The sequence below is a fragment of the Abrus precatorius genome, unplaced genomic scaffold (genome assembly GCF_003935025.1).
Source record: "Abrus precatorius isolate BTA unplaced genomic scaffold, Abrus_2018 Scaffold2, whole genome shotgun sequence".
Classification (NCBI taxonomy): domain Eukaryota; kingdom Viridiplantae; phylum Streptophyta; class Magnoliopsida; order Fabales; family Fabaceae; genus Abrus; species Abrus precatorius.
In genome coordinates this window covers 12364162-12387099 of record NW_020874362.1, presented here as the reverse complement: position 1 = coordinate 12387099, position 22938 = coordinate 12364162, and the positions used below count along the sequence as shown (strand labels likewise).

The 22938-nt window shown below is 28.1% G+C and overlaps 1 pseudogene; it reads left to right on the top strand.

The window, feature by feature from the left end:
* The window catches only part of LOC113859475, a 31883-nt pseudogene that overhangs the window by 1941 nt on the left and 7004 nt on the right, over window positions 1-22938 (top strand).

Genomic DNA, 22938 nt, shown 5'->3' with positions numbered 1-22938 from the left:
CTCTCTTGCACGGGATCCTTGGCATATTCTTGGCAGGAACTGAAGCTTCGAGCGACCGTACTTGAAGACCAGGAAATTATCTCATATTTTAATTTGCTATTTCTTTTCATTATGGATGTGTTTATGGTTGTTTTAACTCTTTCTTTTAAAATGAGTAACTAAATTCATAGTTAGGTCTATGCAAACTATCGTTTATGAATTTATGGGATTTTGATATTTAAATCTAAGTTTGATTTCTGTTCGTGATTAGATTTTACCTTATTGCGCTTCTTTCTTAATCCTAAATTAATTATATCGTCAAGCGACCGTACCACGATTAATTAATAGATTTATAGGGTAAAACGACAAGGAATTAGGTAGACCAAACCAATATTCCCCTTCTAATCATTATTAAATTAACAAGTTCATAGGTGCGTGATACTTTCTTTAATTGATGTCTTGCATGACTATTGAGGATGTTAATTTAGAGAAAAGAATATTAATGTTACATAACCGTTGGGCATTAATATTATTCGGATAAATGATTGGTAATCACTAGGAAATCAAATTTAAAGTTAAACAGAAAAATAACATAAAGGATTAAATGAGAAAACTCATACGCCTTAGGTTCCTCTCCAATAAGTTTAACCAAGACGTGCATTGTATTCCTTACTCTTAGTTCCATAATTGATTTTATAAATTCTTGTTTTAATAAATCTCGTATCTTTGAAGCTTAAATAATTGAATTAGGAAATTCTTAATAATTGAAAATCAATCCTTGTGGGACGATATATTCCGAGAACTTAATTTAAGAACCTTTTATTACTTCTTGATGGGTACACTTGCCTTCCGAACAAATACATGTTTGGTAATTAGAAGAGAGACACATCCTTACAAAACTTTTCAGGAACCAGGATGACAGCCAAGAGAGGATTAGATTGATAGATAGTTCGATGTAGTGTAAGTTAAACTATGTATTTAATGAATATCAAAGATCATGTTATTTTAAGTTGGTTATACACTGTGATGATATACATAGCCATATTATTATTTTGGAAATGTAATTATATTATAGCATACCTTTAGATTTTCTTGTGAACAATAGAATCCACTATACTTTATGTATCTATATTTATAGAGGTACTGTTATGACTCCAGCGACTGCGACCTACCTGTACACGTATCATGATCATGACATTCTTAGAAGACTAGCTCAAGTCCCCTTTGAGTAGGTCCCGGTTGTGGAGGTTGATGGAGACTCCAAAGATCTCTATCTCAAATTAGATGAGGATCTTGATTTCGAAGACCTTGCAGAGATAGAGAAATGGCATGGGAACAACTAGTATCATTTTTAGTCTTTTGGTGGATAGACTGTTCATTAGAACTTATCATATTTTATATTTTGTAAATGATATAGATAAGTCTTAATGTATTTAAAAGTTATATTTTGTAAATATTAAAGTCTTATAATGTGATAAGAACAATATACATTAATGATGTTTCAACTTTCCACTTACCTTTATTTATTTTCCATTGCTTTATCATTTAAATTTTCATAAGCATGATTAAATTAAATAAAAGTTTTATATTTTTGCACGTTATATTTGACTTACAAACAAATTTAATTTAATTTTTCTTTTTTAACTCCAAAATTATTTTCTTTATTGTATTAAATAAATAAAGATGTTACATAATATGATTGGATTGATCAATCTCATATTTTATAAGAAAATATTAAATGGTATAAAGTATCAAAATTTGACAACCTAATGTTAAAAGATAATGTGAACTTTGCTATGATTTGTTCCACTAGTCTTTTTTTTTTTTTTTTTTATCTCTTAACTTACAAAAGTGTTTTAAATAAGTTATTTTAAAATAATGTTAATTTCATTAAAAAATTATTGTTCATTATATATATATATATATATATATATATATATATTTTAATGTGATATAAATTTTATTTATTTTTATATGTTAATAATTCAATGTTAATATTTTTTAATTTCTTTTATTAATATATGAATATACTATATATATATATATGTATATATATATATATATTAAAGTTTCTATATATAAAATATAACTGAAATTTGGTACAAAAATTTATGTTAGTATGCTTTAATTTCTAAAAAAAATCTAATGTTTCTTAATATGTTAAAGTTGTAAATTATTTATGTTTTTTTAATGTTTTTAAGTTGTAAATTATTTATAACTTATACATTTTTTATTAAAAATATAAATTATTTTAGTTTTTTTTTTTTATTCGATAAAAAAGATAAGTGCTTACTGTCTCATGAAAATTACATTGAAGTCAACGAACTTGTTAAAATATTGATAAAGAAAGTATAAAATTTATTTAAAAGAGTATTTAGATAATAAAAATGACAAACACGTGTTTAGAAGTTATTTAAAAAAGCTTAAAATAAATTAAATGGCGATCTATTTTAAATTTTTAGTAAAGTGAGTTATATAATTTCAAAATAGAGAGGAGGGTAATGTAATATATACATCTTTTAGGAAGAATGTAATTTACTTTAAATATAATTATGTTATCTTATTTTAATTAATAAATAATATTAAAAATAGAATAAACGTATGCCTTTTTTTCGTTGAAACACATTCCTTTTCAAAATCTTTTTATCATGCAAATGAGAAAATACTAAATACTTAGCAAATTATATGATTTTTCGAAATTAAATGTGGCATTCTCTTCCTTTTCGCCTCTTCAATCACTCCATTAATGATCACAAACAGCGTATTCCTATCACAAACGACCGCGGATTGATTTCCGGGTACAATCAATATATCTAATACTAAATATAAAATTAATATGAGTTATTATTTTAAAATAAGAGTAAATTTGGAAGTAATTTTAAATGAAATTATTTTATAATTTTTTTTCTTTTTGTTATGCATGTCTTGTTTTACTCTTTTTTTTGTTAAGCATAAATATTTTGTTAAAGACAAGTTAAGAGTACAAGAGGTACTCAACTTGTTACAACTCTACCAAAATTTAACAATACATATCAAGGATTATTAATACAATTTACATACATAACTGATCTTCCTAAAGGTTGTGCTGTAAACCACTTCCAAGAACGATATTTAATAGAATCAAATATTTTATTAGTATTTAATATACTGTTATTGAAAATAATGTTATTTCATTGAAGTCAAATTGTTTATATTATTGTAAATTATACATTACTACTCTCTTCCATTACTCTTTTCCACATTGAATTTTACATATGTTTAGTAATTATAAATTTTTAGGTAAATATAAATTGTTATCATCATGTATCACAGTCTCATGAAGATATTGAAGTGCACAAAAAAATGCAATATTTTCTCATCTTAAATATTACACAGCCCATAAGCTTTTGAAAAGGAATCATCAATTTGTGTTTGGTCAAATTCTTTCGCAGTAGAATTGCATTAAGTAATATACGTTAAACAAATATCATTATCTTCATATGTCTCTTCTCACATTGAACATTTAACCTATTTTAAATTTATTTTTTTAATAATTTTTTTAATTTAAAAAGTCTTATTTTGTAATTTAATTTAATTTAACATAATAGAATATTTAAAAAAAAATTTAAAATATTTACTCTTTTAAAATTTAAAAATAACAATATAATATATTTTTATTTTTTATTTTAAAAATATTTTAGGAATAATATTTATACAGTTTATAAAAATATCAATTAATTATTTTCATTAAAGAAGATTTAAAAATAAAATTCATTTAACACATTTTTATGCATTCTCTCTTGCTTCCTCCAAAATTACAGCACTACATTTTGGAAAAAAATTGATGCGGAAAATAGGTGTTGAGTTGAGTGATTGAGATAGATTCCTGCTTATAATTAAGTTGCTGACTATATATATATATATATATATATATATATATATATATCTACCTTCGATCCTTTTCAGTATAGAAGGTCTATAATTTCCACAAAATAGACATATTGACTAGACTTTGGATTTTTATATAATTAGTTAAAGATTACAAATGATGTTGAAAATTGTTCCAAAGGTCTCAGTTATTTTAACTCTTCATAAGTTTTCTTTTACAATATTAGACATGTCACAAACTTCTAAAACGAGTTGAAGATTTTAAAGATGGTTAAGAATGGTTTGCACAAAGAATTAATTTTGCAGTTCTTTTTAGGTTTATTATATGTTTGCCAGTTGTATATAATTTTTTTCTTCTAATATTTAACTATTTTTAACCATTCCGTTTCTAGTGTAACCTATGACAAAATCTTAATTACCATTTTTGTTATGTTTATAAAATATTGAAGTGTTACTTTAGTATATTTTATTATTTAAGTATGGTCTTTATTGCAAGAGATAAATTCCACTTGCTTTTGCAAGGAATATTGTTTATATATTTTTCATATCTGAAACAACTTTTTTTATTGATTAAATTTTTAAGCTATATTCCCTCTAAAATTATCCTTATTATGTATTCTATATTTAAATATTAAAAAAGAAAATACTTAATATTAAAGTAAAATTTTTAAGAGACAAAGTCTAAGAATTTATTTGTTTTCAGTTTTTAAAAATAGTTTTTTAAGTAAAAATAAAATAAAATTTGTTTGTTAACATAAATTTCATTTTTATTTTTTATCTTTAAAATAATTTTTAACATAAGTTTTGATAAATGAATTTTTTTATTTAAGATGAAATTATCGATATTACTAAATTGTTTGCTTAAGTGTTATAGAAGTGTTTATAAGACAATACAACTAATCAATCAGTAAAGATCACATTGTCTGTGAAATCACATGTGAAGTAAGATGTTTTAAAAGACAATTTAGATGATAAGATAGATTCACAAGATCATCTAATGCAAAGCTTGATTTAGAAGCAAGCATCCCTATCTACTCTAGAGAAAAAAAACAAAAACTACTAATACAAAACTTAAAACTTTTTAAATATAAGGGATGCACTAAAATATGAATAGTTGACCATGCATGCATAACCTTTATTGAGAAGAACAATATTATTGTATTTATTTATAAAAGACAAAAGCTTATTTTCTCTACATTATACCAAAATGACAAAAATACAAAAAAGTAAATGAGAGAAAGTGTTCCAAACTCAAAAAAAATCTTTACACCTATTAGAAAACTTTTTGACAAAAAAATTGATAAGTTTAATAGACATATGATAGTGTCTTTTGCAAACTTTGAATAAGTTTACTATGAACTGAAGGTGTCAGGCCAGGATTTTATAAATGAATTATTCTTATTAAGCTATGTTATATATATTTGGACTGTATAAAATTCCATATGTTAAAATGTAAACGGTTAAGTTGTCTAGTTGCTAGATGGAAGTTGTGAGTTACAGTACTATTTGGTTGATCGTTGAGTAAGACTAGTAGTGAGGGTTTTAATTGGATATCAAACATTTTATAAAAGTATTACTCCTTTTCAATGGTAATGTGTATGCTTGGAATAAGAAAGAGTTGTATAATTACGGATAGGTAGCAATTTATTCATAGTGATGTGGGATGGTGTTGTTGAAAATAGTTAGCTGTGCAGGTCAGGGATTGAGTTTTAAGTATGTTGTGCGTGTGATAACTTAAGAATTATAGCCAAGAACTTGTGTCGTTTCATTTTAGGAAGAATTGAGAGTTTGGGATGCTGAGTGTCTCGCTCAAGTGAGGTAGTTCTCGCTCAAGCAAGATTGAGTCGTGTAGAATGGAACATTCTGGAGTGTTCTCGGTCAAGCTAAATCAGTCTCGCTCAAGCGAGACAAGATAAGATCTCTCCAACTGTCCTCTCACTTAGGCGAAAAGCGACCTCGCTCAAGTGAGAGAAGTTCGCTCAGGTAAGGAGTAGCAGTAAAACTAGGTGGCTCTCTAGACCCGATCTCGCTCAGGCGAGAATGTTGCTTGTTCAAGCGAGGTGTTTCTTGCTCAAGCGAGAATAGCAGAAATTTGGGAGGTTCCAGTGTCTAATTTTCTCGCCCAGGCGAGAGCACGCGGGCTGGAGGGGTATTTAAGGAATCTCAACACTAGAAACATTCATTTTCTCACCAAATAGCTTTCCTCTATCATTTTCTCTCTATTTTCTCATTTCCTCTTCTTAGAGAAAACCTTCTTGAGGCCAAATTCTTTTTCGACCAAAGTGAGATCGTCATTATCATGATCTAGGTGAGTTTCTGGAGCTCAGTTCTCTATCTTTATTCTTGTTTCTTGCTTTCTCTTTCTCAAATGACTTATATCATGTTGTTCTGAGTAGATCTGAGCCGTTTGAACCATACTCTGCACCCAAACGCTTGATCTATCCCTTTGGAACTTACTAGGAGTTAAGTTGAAGAAATTCATTCCAGGTAAGGAGAGCTTACCCTAGTTGACTTTATATATCCAACTAATATTGAAATGTGTAAATACATATATAAAGATGTCGTTTTGGTTAAGGACAAGTTGATGTATGAGCAAAACCTTAGGGTAGAACCCAGAGTAAACATGGTTGAGCGATTTGATTGTTGTTGATCTGTGTGACGAGCCTGATGTGGTTATGATGGAGTCTTATGTTGTTTCATTCTGGGGTATAGTATTTATTAAGTTGAGAAAATTGTCAAAAATGATTGTATATTACATTGAGATCAACTGATGAATATTATGAATGAGGTGTTTTAATATTTATTATGTGATAGTGTTGAAATCATATGGAAAAGTGGTAGGCCAATATATTGAGTGTTAGGCAAATATGTTGAGTGGTAGGCCCATGGGCTGAGTGGTAGGCAAATGTGCCAAATGGTAAGTTCATCCTGAATTCACTAACGGTGTGATGTTAAATGGAGCCAAATTGTTGTTATAATTATTGTGATAGATTGTATTGATGTTATTGTTGCTATTATTGAGGTTGATATTGTTGTTCTTGTTGTTATAGTCGTAGTTGTTGGTATTTAGTGAGTTAATGAAAAGGGTTGTTTTGTTGAGTAAAATGTTAGGGAAATTGCTAAATAATGAGTTGTTTAAATATTTATGTTTGCAATATAATGATTATGACTATGTTTCGTAAGCTCACCTTTACACTTGTTTGTGTTGTCGTGTGTATGTTATGATGATCATACGGTAGTATGTGAGCAGAAGTGACAAGTGGAGTGTCCACTTTCCATGCTAGAGAGTCCGATTAAGGAGTAGTTCGGGATGAAGACTTTTGAGATATGTAGATTAGTTTTAATAGTCTAGATTTTAGTATGGACTTAAGTTACTTGACTACAGATTTAATATTTTGATGTAATTATTATGCAAAGACTTTGTATTTTTAACTCCATTTGGAATTGTTATAATTATGTATATACACTTATATCATCCTTGTGTTATGTAAAAATGTCTTTGGAACTTTATTATTCTATTGATTTGGATGTTAAAATTAAATTTTCCTTTAAAAATTATATTATATATAATATACATGTATTATCTCATAAATGAAGTTAAATTGGGAACAGTAGTTCTGAATGTCATTGATCTTTTATAAAAAAGGGTCGTGATAGAAGACACCTCTATCCGAAAAGAAAAATAGTGTAACAACATTATACAAAAACACAAAATATTTATTTCACTTTCTTCCTATGTATGAATTTTACTTTTTTATACAAAAAGTGTGTTAACTTGAAAGAGACTAGGGGATTATACTTGAAGATTGTTTATTTGCTTTAAGAGGCCGTGCATAAAAGAATATTTGAATTTTATATGAACTTAAAAGGACTTATGCAAGAATACTTGAGCGATGAGATATCGTGATTTAATTGCTTAAATATAAATAGTGCGTAATAAAATATAATAAAAGTATGAAAGAATTAAACAAGGTAATTAAAAGATTAAAAAAAAAGTAACACGACTTTTAACAAGAAAACAAGAATAATCTATGATTTTTGGTTTCACGTCACATACCTTTTATGTTTACGTTTAGTTTAAATCCAATTTTGATTTTCCTATGACCACCAATCACTCATACTAATACTTCCTTGGTCATGTAATATTAACATTTTTTTTTTCTAAACTATTACCTCTAGTGGTCATGCAAGGCAAAAAGAGAGGGATAACATAAATATTATATGGGTTTGTTAATTTAAAATTGAATAAAAGAGAATAACTAAGTTTAGTCCAGTTAATTCATTGTCTCGTTTTATCATATAGTTACATTAATTACTTATGATACAGTCACCTACAATGCAATCAATTATGATATCTAAATAATGCTCAATTTCAAACATATAAATGTAAACACATTAGGGCAAAACTAATCTATGAAGAAAATTGCAATTGTTATTTAGCATAAAGATTACATAAAGCATGCAAAGGGTCCATAATAGCCTTAGCTATGAATTTAACTACTCATAATAAACAAAGAAAACAATTGTAAAGAAATCTATATCCATTCAAAATAAAATTCAAACTAAAAGAATCTTAGAAGGGAGGAGGTGATAGGAGTTCTTGTAACGTCCTTATTTTATTTAAAGAATTTGTAAAATAATTTATATTGAAAAGAAGAAATAAATAAATTTACTTATATTCATTGTGCAAAAATTTGAGAAAATTTAAAACTTTCATCTTTGTTACTCGGGCTTACAAAATATTCCAATAGTAAAATAATGAGAAATAAATAAATTTAGGCTAAAATTGAAATAAGATACATATATATAGATATCGACTTCATTAATATACAAGAGTTTCATAATTACATAACCAAAATACATTAGGACTTATATACACCATTTACAAAAATCAAAATAATTTAGTCCTAATTAACAGTTATCTTCACACCAAAATGCTGAGGACGATTTTAGTCGTCATCCTCAAACCAACCCTTTAATCTAATGCTTCTCTAGGAACTAGTCATCCTGCTTCCCTGAAATATTTAGTAAGGATGAGTCCATCTTCTCATCATCAAAACATGAGTAAATAATAATTTCAAGGTATATATATAAATAAATAACACATTAGTCAATCAGAAATGACAAATACATTCAAATCAAACTTATATAAATTTAACATTTATTAATATTATGATTTCACTTACACATTCTCACATTGAGCAATATGTCATAATACGTGCGTTAAAACCATATTAATTAATGCATTACAAGACATGCATCATAATTACACCCGTCGATGTATGTTACAGTAGCTGTATTATAATCGCACCAATCAAACCGTTATGACTCACTTATAATCACACATCTCATAATTTCATAGTTGTTGCTCCTAGGATCCTTTGAGGTCTTCGTTAGTATAGATAATTGCTGGATAGTCGCAGTAATGTAGATATAACGTGTGTTTACCCGACCCCATTTAGCAAAAGCATGGTCAGGAATTTAGGTCAAAAAATGAGCGTGCGACCTGTGTTGCTTTTACTCTCATTATTTATGCGCAAATTTTAAAAGAAAACATCTATAACTCTCATTTCTCTAAGATTTCCAAAATCACCTCCATCTTCTACACTCTAGTGTATCTCTAAACTATCCATACTTATCCTTATGATATTTCCTTTCTCATCATCATTGCACTCTTTCATATTTTTCATTATAGTTTCTCTCTTTTGCATTTCTTCTCATATCATAAATTTATCACTTTCATGGCACATATTTTTCATCCTTTTCTTTTTCTATTTTATTCAAATATACTTTTACATCATATCTCAATCAATTATACTGAAGATCAAACACCTCTGAGTTCAGTCCAAAACATACACATTCAATACCACATATAACTCAAGTCATCAAGAACAAAGGAAATATATTTTGTAACGCCCCAAATTTTTGTAATATTGATTATTGTTATATATATGTGTGTGTGTGAATGGATGTTGGAATTTGCACTTGAGTGCGTGATGAATATTAAATGATGATGTGTATGATGCGTATGGATAAATATGTGATTGTAAGAGTATATATATATATATATATATATATATATATATATATATATGTGTGTGTGTGTGTGTGTGTGTGTGTGTACTGAGAATATTGGACTATGGCTAGTTTGATTGATGAAAATTTGGCTAAGTGTCTGGTGCAAGATATTCTCGCTGTAGAGAGAAGGCCTTGGGAGAAAGGCATGAAACTATCGCCTTCTCGCTATAGCGAGAGTGCAATTCTGGGTGTAGTCTTGCTGTAGCAAGAGGATCTCACTATAGCAAGATTTTGCAGAAATCAAAGTATAATTTCCTCTGAGATTTTTGCTGTACCGGCAAAAGGCGTCGTTGCAGCGAGAGTGTCTCGCTACAGTGAGAGTGTTGCGACTAGAGAGGTGTTTGAAAGGTCTAGGATTTGGGAAACACATTCTCACTCCTCTCACTTCATCTCTTTTTTTATTCTCACTGTTTGTAAGTCATTCTTACCGATTAAATTGCCTCGAAAGCCGTTTAGGTGCAAGATTAAAGGTTAGAAACACATTTAGAGCTTTTGGAGGTGAGTTTCCATGGTTAGGGTTTTGATTTCTGTCCCTCTTCTCTATTTTCTAAATTTCCTTTGATTTCTCATGGAGTTTTTCATGTGTTTTAAGGATGAAATTCGCGTGGGAAATGTTTTCTACCATTAGATTGTGTTGGATCTTTGATTTGAGGTAAAGGGGACTCTACCCTATCTCATTATGCTTGAAAATTCATTTATATTGTTACTTGTAGAGTTGTGATTGAAATAGCACGTAGAAAGGTGTGTGTTTAGATGAAAATGACTTGATTGTATTAGGGTATAGTGGAAATCTTGTGTGGAACCTAGTATTATTGACATTGAGAATTGTTGTGTATGATGAACAAAATGATTGAAGGAAAATTGTGATAAAAACTGTATGATTGAACCTTGTGTTGTGAATGTGAGCGTCTGTGCCGTGTAATATGACTGAATATGGGCCTTCGTGTCGTGTGTATGAATATGGGCTTAAGTGTCATGTGTTGTGAATGAATGTGGGCCTGTGCGCCGTGTGCAAATATGAATGTTGTATGCAATTGAAATGCGCGTGAATGAGGCATGTCAAATAAGGTTGTGAATATACTATGAATGGTTCAGCGATACACTGGAAGTATGAAAGATGGCGACAATAGAAATACCTTGGGAAAGAGAGAGTGGTGGTGATACCAATAGTGAGCATGAGTGCACAACAAGTCACACACTCTCCTCTGGACTAGACCTTTGACCAACACCTTTGTCGAGCGACTTGTGACCGCACACGTGGTATTCATGATGTAGGGGTAACCAGCGACCATCCATGGTGTGAATCTGTGATCACAGTGGCATAATGAGCGTGGCTACGTGCAGTGAGCACATGTGTATGTAAAATATTTTGGTGTCGTGAGTATATCAGCTATGAATTAAAATGAAATGTTTGAAAGTGTTGTCTGTGATTGCCTGTACTTGAGTAGATTATGTTAGAATACATGTGGGTGGGCAAGTTGAGTCTCTATGTTATGTGTGTGTTAGATAGTGTAGAGTACTCACCCTTACATTTATTTTTCAAGTGACCAAGATGATCAACATTGGACTCAGTGAAGAGATAGATGAACTGCTATAAGGCTTAAATTTTATTTTGAAATTATTATGTAACTGAATTAGTCTTTTAGCAATCATTAATATAAACTTGTAATCCCTTATTGTTTTGAAATGTTTGATGAAATTTTGTGATGGAAAATTATATTTAAATGAAAAACTTATTATTCCTATTTTTGTGAAATTTATTATCTGGAAATTAAATTAAGGTGTTACATATTTCATCAGGTAACTTAATCATCAATAGTTTCACTTAAATACATGTTTACAAACAAAGAACAAACAATAATATATTTCCAAGAGCACAAGATACATCATCTTCTCGGTAATGGAAAATAGAACTCTCTTTATCTTGAGATGAAAGTTTAGAAAGGGATTTGTAAAGGATCTTTCTTAAAGAACTGAGTTCCTCATAAATATTATAAAAGAGAGCATTTTAAAAAGTAAGAAATAGAGAAAACAAACAAAGATTGGAGAACTAAGCTCCAAAAACTTACTTAGAGTCAATCAAGTGAACTTCCAAGTTTGGATTCAAAGAAAAGTAAAGGTCTTGGGGAGGTTTCTTTGAGGGAATGGAGTGAGAAAACAAAGAGGAAGTGAGAAGCTCGAAACTTGGATTGTAATCCAAGTTTTCTAAGTTGAAATCCTTTAAATACTCCTTAACTCGTAACATTCTTGCTACTGCGAGTTGTCTTTTTCTACAACAAGTCCTTTTCTCACTATAGCCAAAAAAAAATAAAAAATTAGACATTATTTTTCCTTTACTATTTGTCATTCTAGTAACAGCGAGAATCTTAGCTACAACGAGAGTGCTATTGAGTCATCTTTATCCACTTCTCGGGACAATGAGACTTCCTCGCTATAGTGAGAGAGAGCCTGATTCTAGATGATCTCTCTTGCTACAACAAGACATATCTCGCTACAACAAGAAATCTTGTAGCTCACATAACTTAAACTCTCCTAATTTCAAATAACATATATAAACAATTAACATATAATACAAAAATTAATAAATAATAAAAATAAGGGTGTTATAGTTCTTGTCTCTAAAAAACATTCTCAATCCCTTGCTCAAATTTTGGAAAGGTATTATGCTTCTTCACCTATGATCTATCACTGAATACCCCTCATCTGGCCCTTTCTTCATAATAGTCCTTCTACAAGTTGCATCAATCATGGACCTATTAAAGAATAATATCACATTGTAAAAGAGTTGCAGCTATCATTTGACAGGAAAATCATGGTGTGGACACTTCCTTAAAAGTTCTCTAAACTGCTCTTAGGCCTCATACAGGGATCCAAACTCATACTACTTATACTTGGATATTTCTGCAATGAGCTTAGCAAAACAAGGTGAGGAAAAGTATTTTTTCAGAAATTGGTGAGTCAAATCATCCTATGTTATGATAAAATTGGTTGATAATGTTGAGAACCATGCATTCACTTTTTTCATGATAGAGAAAGAAAAGTAAAAATATTAATAACATCAATAGTAACCCAATTGTACTTGATGGTGTTAGTGAGCTGGAGGAACTTCTTAAGATAGAGGTTGTGATAATTCATTGGGTGAACCTCCAAACTACATAGAGTTCTGAACCATACTGATTAGAGTCGGCTTCAACTGAAAGTTATTGGCCTCCATATTTGGAGTCACAATACTTCTAGCAACACACTCAGTAGTGGGTGTTAAATAATATTGCAAAGTTCTCCTTTTCTCTATCATTCTTTGCTCTTTTAACTCTTTCCTTCGTCTATGTACAATCATTTTAATTTTCAGATCAAATATGCAAGTTATAAAAGACCTAGAACTAGTGAACATATAACAAAGGAAATAAACCGATAATAAAATGCAAAGCGAAAATTAAAAACTAAACTTAAGGAACTAAGTAAATAAAAAGAATATTCAAATCAATTAAATGTTGAATTTTCTAAATATTGTGAAACAATATTTGACAATGGCACCAAAAAATTATTCGTTGGCAAGTGTACCCATTAAATATTAATAAAGATATTATTTCCAATTATAAAAATACTATAATTTAATTTTTTAAATCTAAATAATACGTAATAAGAGAAAAATAAAAAGTATGAACGAATTAAATAAGAAGGCAATTAAAAGATCAAGAAAGTAGCTCAATTTTTAACCAAAAAATTATTCGAGATGAATCTAGGGTTTTTAATTTTACATTCACACACCTTTTATGTTTACTTTTAGTTTAAATCCACTTTTGATTTTTCTATGACTACCAATCACTCATACTAAAACTATTAACATTCTATAGTCATGCAATATTAGTATTTTTTTCCTAAACTATTACCCTCAATGGTCATGTAAGGCAAAAAGAGAGGGATAATAAAAAAATCATGAGTTTGTTAATTTAATAACTGTATAAAAGAGAAAAACTAAGTTTAGTTCAATTAATTCTTTGCCTTGTTTTTATCATATAGTTACATTAATTACATATGATATGGTCACCTACAATGCAATCAATTATGAAATCTAAAGAGTGATCAATTCTAGACATATAAATGTAAACACGCTAGGACAAAACCAATCTATGAAGAAAATCGCAATTGTCATTAAACATAAAGATTACCTAAAGTGTGCAAAGGGTCCATAATAGACTTAGCTATAGATTTAGCAACTCAGTGAAATAAACAAAAAAAAAAAACAATTGTAAAGAAATCTATATCTATTCAAAATAGAAATGCAAACTAGAAGAATCCCAGAAAAGGGGAGGTAAAAGGAGTTCTTGTATTCAAAAAGCACTTATGATCCCTTGCTCAGACACTGAAAAGGTATTATGCGTTTTCACCAATGATCTTCACTTCCAAATGACTTTAAGTATTGTCAAAAGTCAGTTAAGCAAAAAGTTATTTTTTAGGTGTCAAAGTTGTTGCTTAAATAGGATTTCTTAAACCCTAAATATACATTAGATTTGAATCACCGCATGAGCAGCATGACTATGCATACATCAAACACGGTTATGTTAATCCTCAAAGTGCCCTTAAGTTGGGTTTTAAGCAATGTTGTAGTTATTGCTGAGCATAACCTTGTTTTTCATTATATTTTCTCTAATTGTGACCAAAATGTTCCGTCAATTTATTGGTGATCTTCTCATGCTAATATGCAGCAATTTATAACTAAATCATTGCTAAATCTCTATCAAATAAGTGTCAAGTATATCAAAATAAGTTATAAATACTTTTTAAAATATAGACTTATCAAATTATCTTAAAAAAAACTTACAAATTTTTTTGAAAATATATTCAATTGTCTTTTTCTTATTTTCAATATCTTTACGTTACTTAAATTTATATTTAAATAGATATAAATTTTGCTACCCTTACTTATATTCGATAAATTCTTATATAGAAGGATTGGATTTGCTTTAAAAACAAAATGAGCACTATGATTGATATAGATAAAAGGCTAAGGAAGAGGTTCAATAATAACCCAAATTTGTTATGTTTTATAACAAGACTTAAACATGTACAAATATAAGTTTAAAGGAGATAAGTTATTTATGAGTTATTTGAGATTAATTGACTAAATATTTATTTAAATGTAATAGTTTTATTAATCAAGCAGTTTTAAATTTGACTAATTTATTTAAAAAAAATTGAGTTCAAATTTTATAAAATTAAAAATAATAACTTATATATATATATACACACAGAGAGAAAAATTATTATTATTTTATTTATTATTTTTATTTTTATACTTGACATTTAATTACTTTTAAATTTTAAGAATTTATTTTAAATAAATTACAACAATTTAAAAGATATTTGCCATATTTATCATCAAATATTTTATTTTAATCTAAAGCATTTTATGTGAATAAAATTTAATTTTATTACTATTTAAATTTTATATATCAACTATTATATATAATTTATGGGAATAAATTCTAAAATAATAAGCATTCTAATATCTAAATAAATAAATAAATTTTAAAATTAAAAATTAAATGATAAAAAATTAAAATATAATTTAATATTTAATGAAATGATAAATGTTTGATATATAAAAAATTATTTGAAATGACAAAAAAATAAAACTAAATTCTAAAAACACTTCTATTTAAAAAGAGAATACTTAAAACACTTTTGTTTAAAAATTAATACTCATAAAATATATATGCAAGTTAATTATATAATAAGGATTCACTTGAATTTTTTTCTTAAATTTTAAAAAGGAGACAGAGATTCAAATTCTTTATACTTTACCCTTTTTTGCAAATTACCACTTTCAACTTTAGTTTTGTCTCAATAAATCCCTAAATTACTTCTTTTGCAACTAAATAAATAAAATTTAAACTTATTTAATTAATTTTATTTATTTTAAAAATATATTAATAAGAGAAGAATCAAATTATGCTAGTATAAATATAATTATATTAATAATTTACTAACTTAGAAATTTTTATAAATATTGATTTCAAAATCAACAGGTAGATTAAAATTATTTGATACCTTATTTATTTATATATATATATATATATATATATATATATATATATCAAAATTATATAAAGTTTTTATCGGTGTAAAGATTGAAAATGATATTTGTACTATTATATATACTATGTTGATTTATTTATATTTTAAATTTAGAGTTTAACATGAACAATATTAACACAAAATAGGTTGAGCGAGTTAATAAACAGTTATAAAGAAAATTTGTGACACTGATATCTTGAAGTCATTAAATTCCATAGAAATATCTTGATCTCTTTGGGAATGTATAATTGTGGGAGAGTGAACACAAGTAGCTAAGCTAGGCTAAGTGGTGACATGGATGTGAACAAGCAGCATGTAAAAAACTTGGCAATTTGGTATTAGGTGTAAAAACAGGAGCAAACTGGTGCAAGTTGTATAATCCAAAGATAGATTGAGAGGAACCAATCAAGGAGATCAGTGCAGGCAAGGCATTCCAAAACTATTGGGTGTCACCATTACCATTGGGGTTTGTGCGTAGTTTCCCAGAATGCTTTGTTAAATCATATGCAAAAGCTTGTTGGTATTTTCGCTAAAGACGAAACTCATTATATAGCATATTCTTCAAAGAATATCGAAGCTCGTTTTGTCTACTTTTGATTTCCTATTTCTTGATTTGGCACAACCCTAAACCCTAAACATGTTAGAAAAGTACTTGTGAGGATCAAGATCAGTATCCTAAACATATTGAAGTTGGTCTCACCTCTTAAGAATAACAACTATGTGAATGTGTGTGGTATCTTAATTTTTCCTTTCCCAATTCATATTGCTTGGTTTCCAATATACAATGAGTTGTGGACATTAATATTTTACATTATCCATTAAGAAGAAACCAAAGCTTGTGATTGAAAATAGGCTTAGCACCCCAACAGTCATAACTAAGAAAGACAGGCAACATGTGCTGTGTTTGCTTGCTTGTACGTTCTTTGAAAGAGTGCTTATGCGTCACCACCACATTCTTCTCAACTAATTGCGGTGTTAATTTTTTCTTGTTGGAGAAGAATTGCAATTAACGACAAACAATTAGGAAGCTTTTGGGATTATTAGAATAAGGATATTAGTAATGGAACAATGAAATTGGATAGGTTTGTTCATCAAATTGTATGAAGATAAATATGGCTATGCAGTTTGTGAATGAGCCTTCAATGTTGTATAGCGACTACTATTCCCTCACACACCCACCATTTTGGATTGGCTTATTTGTCCATTTCACTTTCAGTAAAACAACTTTGAAAATATTTGGTCCCTCCCCAAAAATTATTAGCAACTCTACTTTGAAGAAGAGATATTTGGTAGACCAAAAGAAAACAGAGAAAACCAAGTTCATTTTGGTGAAGGTGAATATATGAAGACTTACCTTGACCATTCATTCAATTCCCCTTTTAACACATACAAACAAAATATTGATGTTAGTCGATAACCAATAAGTTGGAAACAGTCATAGCAAACAAGACTATCAGTTGATCAGCAGAATATCATTTGAGAATTGGAATAACATACAATTGGTAAGTTTTAAATATATAAAAATTGTCAAACAAAATAAATTGACCAAAGCTTAGTCTGACAGTAAATGAATCTCTTTCTTATAATAAAGTAAATATAAAATATTTTTTAACCTATTTAACATAAACTCTTAATTCAACAACTAAATTAATAAACTATAACTTTGATAAAAAGGAAAGAATAAAATAAATTAAACAAGACTTACATCTGAAATAAATATATGATCCTTCTCGTACACGCACATATCTCTATCCATATAGATTCTCTTTCGGGGCCGAAAATATCTGTTTCCCACAAAAATAATTGAGTTAGGTATTGTTTCCAAGTTGTGATCCCACCATCTAAGTCGTTTAATTCAGACAAAAAATCTCAATAAACAAAAAAGGAATTTAGATCCTTTAGATTCAAAATTAACAAATATAATTAAAACATATCATAGAATTAATTTTAATTATTTTTATTAAAAGGTATATTTAAATAAAAAGTAGAAGAATTAAGTGAAAGGCAAAAAATAAGCAAGTTCCAGCAGGCATATTTGGGAGGCAGAAGAGGACAGCTAGAAAACTTTCTGGCTTTGTTCTATCGCTACTCTTGTAAACTTGTCGCATAAAGAAAAGAGTAGACGTATTTTAAATAGCATGGGGACGGTTAAATCAATGCATGACTCAAGGCCAAATTCAATAACCAATAAGTTATGTACTTTAATAATCACTTCTTTCATTTTGATATTCAGTTTCTTCGCATAGCGACTTTTTTAAACCCCTCTTCACAGAAACAATTTAGCAGCAAGAAAATGTATTATATAGAACACAACCCGGAAAGCAACAGCTATACCAACCAGAAAGTGCAAGTTTTTTAAGCATGGAAAAGACAAATTGGTATCTTACTGTTTGCCTAATGAAACTTTTGTTACAACGTTAGAATAATGATTTTAAAAACATTTTCTTACGTTTCTTTTTTCTATTATTTGAGCACCAGAGGCCAATAGCCATAGCAGATTGCTTGTACTCTTTATTACAATACAGACAGTATCCCGAAATTGACATTTTAAGTTTTGGCCTAGAGAATTAACGATTTAAGGGATGCATCTACTTGTTAAATGAAAGTATTTTTAAAAATTTATATTAATTATTTTTTTTAATTCTTTTCAAATACTATTAATTAATTTAAATACACAATTAAATTTTATTTTTAATACAAAGTTAAGTAAACTTACGGAATTCATGAAAAACTTGATAGTTAATGATACAGTGTTATACTGGTGACTCTTTCGGCTCATTTCTATTAACTTCTGGATACTATACAAATGAACTAGTCCCGTTTAAATTTCGATCTAATCTTAGGAAATTTTATTTGGTGAACTGCCAACTTATCTAAACTAATTAAAAAATTGGCATCCTGTTGGGTTGAGCGATTAGGGTAGAAATAACCTAGTTAATTAAGCTCAATTTATTTATTCTTTAGAAAAGGTATTTTTACTTCTAAAACAATATTTGAAAAGTTTATGATAACCAGGATATCTAAAGGCCGATTTGGTTTAAATTTGAGTGAAAAAAATAATCTAAACTAATCAAAATGGATCGGTTTGGATTTGTGTAAAAAAATTTGAAAATTTAAACTAATCTGATCCAAATACAAATGAGTTGGTTCAGTTTGAATTATCGAATTGTCTAATTAAATACCATAAAACAAAAAACGTATATGAAAATAGAAAAAAAAATGTCATCTTTTTTTATTTGAATAATTCTTGACACATAATTTCAACACAATTACACAAATTCAAAACAAGTTTTGATTAAAAAAAAAGAAAAACAGATTCACAGCATGTGATAGTGTGTTTTTTTTTTGTAAGTTATCGCAAATCAACATGTTAATTGGGTATGTCATCAGGTCTACGAGTTGACATAATATCAATCCGTTATTCGAATTAAACCACGTCAGGTTTAATTAATTTAGATCAGATTGGACCTGTTAAATATTAATTTGGATTGTTTTGCATTTAAATCGATTTAAATCACCGAGTTTGTTAGTTTATTTGATCTAATGGACACTCCTAATAATAACTGTAGCAAAAGTTAAAAAATAATTTAAGTTTATAAAAATTTAAAATAAATTAATGATAAAAATATGTTTAAAACTTTAGTCAAACGCATTTTCTTGTGCGGGTTTATTGCTTCAGTCCATTGAATTTTTTAATAAAGACATTACTGTTGCTACCTTCGCTTAATCACTATTGGATAAGAGAGGAGAGAATAAATTTATTATTTCTAATAAATATGATCTAATGTGTTATTTTTAAATAAAAAATAATGTATTAATTTTTTTGTTTGATTTTGTACATATGATCTAATGTGTTATTTTTAATTTAAAAATAATGTATTAATTTTTCTCTGCACAAATTTGATTTTGTAAATATTGTAAGAAATAAGCAATAATGATGAGAAGTTTGAGGAGTTGACGGGCTTGGTTGTCTTTGGGCTGGATTGCCCAAATTTGGTCCCTCTTCATTGAACTACGAAGCTTGCGGAGTGGATGACGAAATAGAGTGAAGCACTTCTTCCTTTTAAAAACTACTTGATTCAGTATTTTGTAGGAGAGCTATTGACTATTGGATTTGTGCAGAGAAATTTCGTTGAGATGTAAAATGCAAGTTTTTGAACAAGTCCACCCCAATATGATTATCATTATTTCTTGGTTACTGGAAATGTTATTAGATATAAGTGTACAATTCTTTTACGTACACTTGGTTTCAGTATTAAATGGATATTTTTTTGTTTAGGTTTTTTGGTCCAAAAGATTCAAATAGTTTGTCTGACAAGAATTCCAAAATATTTTTTTATGGGCCCAACTGTTGATTCTGATAGAGGGTTTAACGGAGCAACCAAGCCTTGTCTTTTTTGTTTGGTGGGCCCAGACACAATCTGTTTATGCTTTTGGGCTTAATAATTACTTAGGGTAATTTACGTACCCCTCTTATAAAAAGAAACATGAAACTTAAAAGTTTAAATAAACTGCTATTAGTTTCCTCTCTCTTTTCCTAAAATCAGAACTTTAGGTTTTGATACCAATTAGAAATAAATCATACAATATTCTGATTTTAATGTAAAAATTAAAAAAGATAATGATAAAAATAAAGTATATAGAAGTATGCAAGTAAAATTTATAGAAAAATTTTGTATTATATTGAAGAGAATTGGTACAAGACTAGATATCGAAATATTTGAAATAAAAATTATAAAGAGAGTTTTGGAATTGTAATTGATGAAAGTAAAATTTCCATACCTCTTCTTTCTCTTGAGCATATATAAAGAAAGTTTTTTCTGTTCTTAGATTTCTTCTTATTTCTTTCTTTTTCTTTAGTCTTGTCTGTAGGTGGGATTGATGAAAATAACACTTTGGTAACTTATGTATGACTGAGTATATGTTGGATATTGCAAGTAGTTATTATTTGTCTTTCAAGAGAAGAGATTTGTGATAGGTTAGTAAAACTCATAATATCTAGAAATCCTAGATCCATAAGAGATTGAATTGTTAAGATTTTGTGTATAGTTGATAACTTTGGTGGAATATAACTTACAATTTTCTCTTGAAATATGGATAAGTCTAAAATAACTTTGGCCAAGAAATAATAGGTAAGTCTTTCTGGGGTCTTTTTAAATAAAAAATTTTAAAGTGTAATCCAAGGATGTTAATATTGGTTATGATTTTATAAATGGATAAGGCATGGGTATAAAAGTTATCTTTAGCTTTCTTCCAAATAATCTCTTGTATTTTTTAAGGAAAAGAAGAAAATATAGGGAAAGGCGTAAAGAATAATCTTGGGACAAGTTTTTATAATTGATATTTTTCAAAGAAGGCATATTTTGGAAAGGTCTAATAATCATACTATGTAATTATCGCAATTCGGCTTCTAGCTTTTCTTTTTCTTGTCTTAATATATGATTTTCCCTTTCTATTTCGCTAGCTTCTCTTTTTTGTTTTTTGATAAATCTTTCTTCAATATTAATACATTATGTCTCTACAGAATAATTAGATCTTGCAAAAAATTTTGAACTTTGACAAGCATCCTGTAAACAGTCAAAAGGGATTATTTCTCCTTTTAATTTAATACATAAAATATTGGTTGTTTCTATCCTTTTTACCATTCTTATCGACGAAGATCTATTCATTTTTAATCTTATTCTTCCATTAGTTCCTTCTACAATTTCTCTAATTTCAGTGTTATAAATCTTTTTAGATTCTCTATTTTCTTCTAGAATCCATTCTTCTAGTATACTTAATTATTCATGTCTTAACTTTTTAGGTATTTATATTATACTTTTTCCTAGGTTAACTTGTATTATTGTTGTTTCATTATTAGGAGTTTCTCTTCTAGCTTTAAACTCATAATTTACTTTTGTAATATACTCTATACATTAAATGAAAAGGATCAAATGTGTTGTCTACTATATTATTTGGAGATTTTATAAATATTTTTATTGCTTTAGCAGTATTGTCATTATTTAGACTAATAGAAAAATTTGGATAACAATTAAAGAAAGCAGGACCATCTTGTAAATTTGTTTCTAATGCTGCTATTATTAAATCTTTTATTTTTAAAAGTTTCATATCTCTTAATAATATTAATACAGGAAGATCTACACCTATCCTATAGTTTGTTTTAACTGCTAATTGAATTAATCTTAGATGGATAAAATTAAATCCATCTTTCTTATGTTTTATAATAATTGATCTTCTAATAATTGAATATCTTTTTTACTTTGTGTTCGTGGGTATGAGTATTCTATCTTATGTCTCTCTTCACTATCACTATTGAAAGACCAAAACAATCTTTGTTGATAAACATCTTTTTCTTTTATAATAGGTATTGACCAGTTATGTAAAGATTTTTCTATATCATTTATTATAATTTGTTGTGGAGTTGTTGTACCAGATGTTAAGGCTCTATCCTCATTCATTTCTTTCCTTACTAGCTGATTATTAAGTCCTAAGTTTAACTTACTCATAATTCTTAATAGATTTGCCATTTTAAAATACAACCCTTTATGCGACGGGGATACTCTAGCTGACCAACGGATTCACTACAATCCTTTGGACTTATTACTGGGACCACTATCTAAGCTTACTAACGTCTAAACAACTCTCCTTGCTACACTTAGGTTGGTTTTAAAATTTTAAACCTATCTTGATTTGGTTTTAAAATTTATATGTATATATATATATATATATATATATATATATATATATGGGAAATGATCTTCCTATAATAATGTAAGTCTAAAAACTCTTATACTTAATCTGAGCCTTTCATTTAACTTACATCTAACGGTCAATAAAATAATAAATTATAATCCGTTAGATGTAAGTTAAATAAAAGGCTCAGATCAAATGTAAGAGTTTTTAGACTTACACTAGTAGATTCTATACCTATATATA